Raw genomic sequence first — 6,569 nt, 5'->3', positions numbered from 1 at the left:
TCTATAAATATGGATCAGCGGATGATGGTTTTAAAAAGAAAATATCTGAATGTTGCCAGTCCCTGAACCGTGCAGGATTTGCTTGTCTTGATAAAGTGGTGCAGCCCTGAATATACTTTAAGCCTCTCATTCCTCTTCAGCCAGCCACACCAGTGCAGACCCATGGGTTATGCTCCCCAACCAGCACTACAACAGGTTTGCTTACATCACTCCTCATATAAGGTCCCTGCTGACCCCAGCCTGCCACTATTCTATCCCCAGTAGATGGTAATTCACTTATTAAAAACTGCACTTCCATGCACTTGGCGTTCAGTGCAGATCAAGGGTTAAAATAGATATAACAAAATACAATAAAAACATATATTACATTTACATAAAATCCTTTTAAACATAGTACGCAAGCATAAGCATCCCGTGGTATAAGATGAAGCCTGGTCTAAGCCAGATAAAGAGAAATTTGGAATTGTCGTGGGCTGCTCCTGAAGTGACAATCAGTGAGCTGATTCTCTCCTAGTTGAGCATAACCCTTAAAACAGGGTTTTTTCCAGTTGTGGACAGGTTTCCTAGTGTGTGAAATTTTCCCTTTCCCCTCCCCACTTCCTCACTTTTGTGGGGTCTTCTTTTCCCCTGCTCTTAAGAATCTCCCCCCTCGTCTCTCTCACTTCCCTTTCTTTTGGTTGGTACTACTGCTGCCCTATTTAGGCTGGACATTAAAGCTGCTGTGAAAAAAAAGGAAACGTTTTGCTGAAAAAGCATTTGGTGCAGGTTGGGAAGGGAGCTCCAGCAACCTGTTTCTCCTCAGTAGAGGCAAAGGACCACTTGAATACAGGTCAGTTCCAAGGAGGGGGGTAGCCATAGCAGTTCTGTCAGAGCATGGCAGGTGCGCTGGCTTGGGCAATGCTTGTGGCACATGTCTGTCAGCTTGGAGGAGGGCGAGAGAGGACATCTGTGGGATGCACTGAATTTCAGCCTCACAGTTTTTGCTGACTGAACATTGCAGAGTAGGTGGTTACGTCAGCAGAAGATTCTATCATGGCAGGGTTAAGGAAACCATCCACAGATCAATCAAGACATTGATCTTGGCAGAGTGGGATTCACTAGATACCAATTTGAAAATAGGCAAAGCTTTATCTTCTCATGTCAGAAGAGATGGAAATGCTGAAGGACCCTAGAGTAGATGCACTGCATTATGCGGTCACAAAAAAATCACTATTCCAATGGAGAAGGACACAGCTCTCCAGGATATGCAGGATCAGAAGATCACGTTGTTACTTAAGCAGGTGTTTGAAGCTTTCGATTTGATGATACAAGCCATGGTATGCAATAGTGTGGCAAGGACAGGTCTGCATTTGTCTCAGCATCTCCAGGAAAGGTCCTTGGAAACTGTTGAGATGGAATTGAGAGGCAGCTCAGATTTAATTGTTGCAGATTTGTTGTAGGCTTTGACTCAGAGTATGGCCTCGATTATAGCAGCCCCAATACTTACTTTGGATAAAAAACTGGGTTGTGACTTCAGCATCTAAGCACAGCTGGTCAAACTTCTTTTCAAGGAACAACTTCTATTTGGGTAAGCTCTCAAAGTTGATAAAGGCCTTAGTTGAATCTAAGGTGTCTAGACTACCCAATGACCAGCCTAAAAGAGTGTCTTGGGCAACAACAGAGAACCTGTTTCTCCACTCTAAATGTTCTAAGCCCTAGAAGTCCTAAGATGGTCAGTGGGGTAAGCATTTTATTAGGTTCATTCCTTTCTAGATGCTGAGAGGAAGCAAAGGCAAGAATTCTCTCTATACCAGAGGCACTTAAAATTCCCAAAGAAGGTATAGGGGCCTTTCTCTGGATCAGAGGATAGGAGAGCAACTAGCAGCCTTTTACTGGAAATGGTTCCAGATTACATCAAATCACTGGGTTCTAGAAGAAGGGGACAACTGTGTCTTGGAATTTTCCCATCCTATTACTGATGTCTTTAGTGTCCTCTTGTCTTCCTCTTTTGCATGGAATGACCATACATTTAACACTGGACCATCTTTAGCACACAGGAACAGTCAGTCTGGGTCTGGGGTCGAGGAAGATATTCTATCTACTTTGTCGTCACAAAAAAGGAAGGCTGCTTTTGGCTTATTCTAGGCCTGAAGCAAGTTGACAGGGTTCTGAAGGTTGTTCACTTCAGAATGGAAACTTTGAAGCTGATTATGATAGCAGTAAGACCAGGGGAATTCCTAAGGTCCCTGGATCTGGTGGAGGGTTATATTTATGAGAGGAACATCAGAATTATCTGTTTCAGGGTTATTGGAAATTATTTCCACTTTTAGGGGCTTCCCTTCAGCCTGGCAATTGCTCCAAGAATATTTTCCATGGTGATGGCATCCCTACATAGAAGGGATTTTGGTTCATCCATATCTGGACAATTGGCTGATTTGGGTGAAGTCTGCTCTGGAAAACAAAGCAGCAATGGCCAGATAGATGCAGCTGTTGCCGAAGCTGGACTGGGTTGTCAGTTTTGCCAAAGTCAAGTTATTTCCCACCTAATCCTTGGAGTATCTGTGGGCACGTTTTGACATGAAGGTCGTGTACAGATGACAAAGGAAAGAATTTAGAAACTGCAGAGATGTGCAGTTTGTTGGTCCAGAAGCCTAAAGTCTGGGATTGCTTTCAGGTATTGGGATCTATGTTGGCAGCTTTAGACTTGGTACTTTGGGCGAAAGTGCACACGCATCCCTTGCAGTGGGCCTTGCTATCGAGGTGGACCCTCTCAATCGTTGGCAGAACAGACCCCAGTGTAAGCTTGGATTGGTGGCCTGTGGTCAGGAACCTGAAAGTGGAGAGGGACCTCAATTGTCCTATTTGGGGTGATGGTAATGACTGATGTCTCTTTTGGATGGGGGATGCATTATTGGGATCAAGTAGCCCAGGAAATTTGGAGTCCAAATGGTCCATCAGTCAGTTGGAAACAAAAGCAATAAGGAAGGCACGTCTAGAATGTGCTCCTCATGGTCAAGAGGTCTGCATCCTCTCAGGCAATGCAGTGGCAGTGGTGTATATGAATCATAAGGGAGGGACCAGGCATCCTCAGGTGATGGAAGAGGCAGCCCAGTTGCTAAGGTAGACAAAGAAATATGCAAGGGTTCTCTTGGCAGCTCACATAGTAGGAATAGAGAATGTTCAGGCAGATTTTCTCAACAGGAACACACTAGATCCTGGAGAGTGGGGTCTATTGGAAGAGGTTTCCTCCTGGATAATAGCCAAATGGTGAGAATGAGAGATGGATTTAATGGTTCCAGCATGAATGGCAAGGAAGTTCTTCAACTAGAAGAAGGAACAGAGTTCATCTGATCTGGATGCCCTGTTTCAGGAATAGCCAGATTGAGGATTACTTTGTTTCCTCCATGGCCCTTGTTGGGCAACGAGTTGCAGAGGATATCCAAATATCAGTCTCTCATTATTTTGGTAGCTTTTGATTGACCAAGGTACTCCTGGTATGCGGACCTGGTGAGATGCCTGTACTCTTAATGGGCCTCTGGACTGAACCAACACTATTTCAGCATCCAGTGATGTATGAGGACTCCTCTCAGTTCTGTCTTACTTGTATGGCCCTTGAGAGAGCATGTTTGGCTAAAAAGGGTTACTTTTAACATGTAGGGAATACTCTGTTGCACTCCAGGAACATTTCTACATTTCTGACATATATGAGAATCTAGAGGATTTTTGAGGCATGGTGTACAGATAGTAATCTGGCGGCAAAGAGAACTTCAGTAGGGTCTATCTTGGACCCGTAAAAGAGTTTGGTTAAGGGTTTGGCCCTGAACTCCATGAAGGTACAAGTAGTGGATATTGCTTGTTGAAGTGGCCACCTTATGGGCAGACTATCGATACCTTGCCCACATATGACATTTCCTAAGAGGAATGAAGCATATTCAGTCTTCCATGCGGGAATTGGTTCCTTCCTCAGATCTGAATTTGGTTTTCAGATCCCTAAATGGTCTTTCATTTGAGTCAATGAGAGGGGTTTTCGTTAAACATCTCACTCTTAAAACAATGTTTTTGGTGACTATCTTTTTCATCCATGCAAATTTTGGAACTGGAGACCATGTTGTGTAAGGTACAGTTCTTGAGTTCTTTCCTTCCCAAGGTAGTATTTCAGTTTCACTGAAATCAGATGTCTCCCCTCCTTCAAGAGAAATTTGTTAGGAAGACTATTAACTGCTTCATTACCTGGATGTAAGAGGACTTTTCTTTGGTATTTGAAGGTGTCCAATTACTTCAGGAATTTGTATCTTTGTTCTTTTCAGTGGATACAGAAAAGGCGAAGCAGCTTCAAAGACATCAATAGTTTGTTGGATTAGGGAGACCATAGACTCAGTTTATATAGCCAAAGGGCTGTGGGCACACTCCATCAGCGTGCAGGCTTCATTGTGGGTAGAGCTCTGCTTGGTATCACTGGTGGGGATTTGCAGAATGGCAAAATAGTTTTCCTTACATTCTTGAGGCATTATCATCTTTCTGGCCAAGCCAGAGAAGAGGCAGCCTTTGGCTTGGGGTTTTTAAAAGCAGGGTTGGCAGTATTTCATCCCGATGAGGGATAGCTTGGGTGTATCACATGTCTCTGAACTGGTCTGGCAGGATGAAGAGGAAGGAGAAATGTATTCTTACCTCATAACTTCCTTTCCTTGAGTCCAGCCAGGGTAGTCCAAGACCCTCCTAGATTGCCACAAGTTTTCATATCTGCTGATTCAGATATTCAGAGTGAATGCTAATGACTTGCAGTGCGGAATTCATAGTAATCAGCTGCAGCTAACATGTTCCTCATGTTGGTTTCCTCTGTTGAGATCTGATTGCTGTTTTCTTTGGAAGTCCCCTGCTTAGGGGAGGGGTAGAGGGAGCCTGTGACATTTTCTTAGCTTGTTAACTGAATACTGGCAGGCTGAGGTTAGCAAAGGACTCTGTAAGGGGTGACATCAACAAACCTGTTCTCTCCTCTGCTGGTTAGGAAGCGCATAAACCCATGCATCTAACTGCTCTGGCTGCATTCAAGGAAAATAAATTAGCAGGTAACAAATTTCTCCTTCGAAAAATGCAGGATAGACTTATGCCCCCCAAAAAATCAATTTTTTGAGTATTGGCACTATTTGTGTCTTTTAATCTTATTTCTAGGTTTCCTTTCTTTGTATCCTAATTTATTATGTTTTACTTTTTTTTTCTTTCACTGATCCCATTGGTCCTGCTTTACTTAGAGTGCTGTGATGCCTATATGGGGTTCTGATAAGGATCAGTACTGTAGTCCCTGATTTTAATTAGAATCGCAAAGGTGGCTAAGTAGAAGGAATGGTAAAAAAAAAAAAAATGTAAGCTTATTTCCTTCTGAAATAAAATTTTAAAAAATCAAAAGAGGGATCAGTTTTTTATATTACTATCAACTCTTGTTACTACCTAAATTTTTGTAGGGTGGAGCCTGTACAAAACAAAGCAAACTTGTACAGCTGTTTTCATTGGCCTGTACAGCCTTGGTTCCTATACAGCAGTAACAAGCCATGGGTCTGATCACCAAAAGCCGCTCTCTTCTTTGATTGGAAGGACTTGGGGGCTCGGTGATTATTTTAAAACTGTAGGAAGCAATGAGTTAATAGATTCGTTCTCAAACACTCTAGGATTCCTAGAAATGTTACTATTGTCCTGTTACATGGGCGGCATGGAGGGAAGATTGAAAAGTACAATAGTTGAGAAATTTATATAGAGATCCCAAGTATATTTTCTGGCATAACTACATTTTCCAGGAAAGCAAAACAATAAGACCTTGCACTATTTTATGCTTTCCTTTCGAAGGCAAAATATGTTTTCGAAAGCCTCAAACTTTTGAAGAATCTCTCCAGCAATGATCGCCTGCCCATGTGGGTGTGAGTACCAACAAAGAACAGTGAACCTGCTTCCTGGGAATAGTCTGAGAGGCCCAAGTGCCAGATATGTTAAAGTAGGGTGTGGGATTGTTCCTAATCAGCACTGGGTGGGTTGTTGAGGATGCTTCAGTCCTAATGGAGGGAGTGAGAACCCAGCTATCTGACCGCTTGTTAGGGATAATGGATTTTGAAGGGGGCTGTAGCGACCGGCCCCAAGGCATTGTAACTGCAATGGCTGAACAAGCGGGGTGGTAAGAGTATTTAGAAACAAGTCTTAAAGAAAAAAAAAACCAAACAGTATTAATGCTTCAAAATCTAGCAACAGAATAGATCATGAGCCTTGTTTTCCAACTTTTCTCTTCCCTTTGCTCTCTCCCAGTTCCTAGATTTTAAACATTCAGAGCCATGTACTTTTATCCAACCTCTTCTGTTCCTGCTGCTGCTCTCTGTCACAGGTGCTTGCTACTGCTTCAGCTCCTAGGCTATTCCAGGCATCCGCCATCCTCTCTCAAATTTCGTCCAAGCCCCCCCTCCTTCCATCTTCATATTACGATCCCCTTGAAACTATGGAAAAGTAAGTTATTGAAGCCTGTTAAGTATTTAAATAATTTCTATTGTATCTCTCCTGCCTCTGACAGCTACAGTTTGTGTATAGGGTTTGTATTGCATGCTCTCTACTAT

The sequence above is a fragment of the Rhinatrema bivittatum genome, unplaced genomic scaffold (assembly GCF_901001135.1).
Source record: "Rhinatrema bivittatum unplaced genomic scaffold, aRhiBiv1.1, whole genome shotgun sequence".
Classification (NCBI taxonomy): domain Eukaryota; kingdom Metazoa; phylum Chordata; class Amphibia; order Gymnophiona; family Rhinatrematidae; genus Rhinatrema; species Rhinatrema bivittatum.
Note: the sequence above shows the minus strand (reverse complement) of the source record.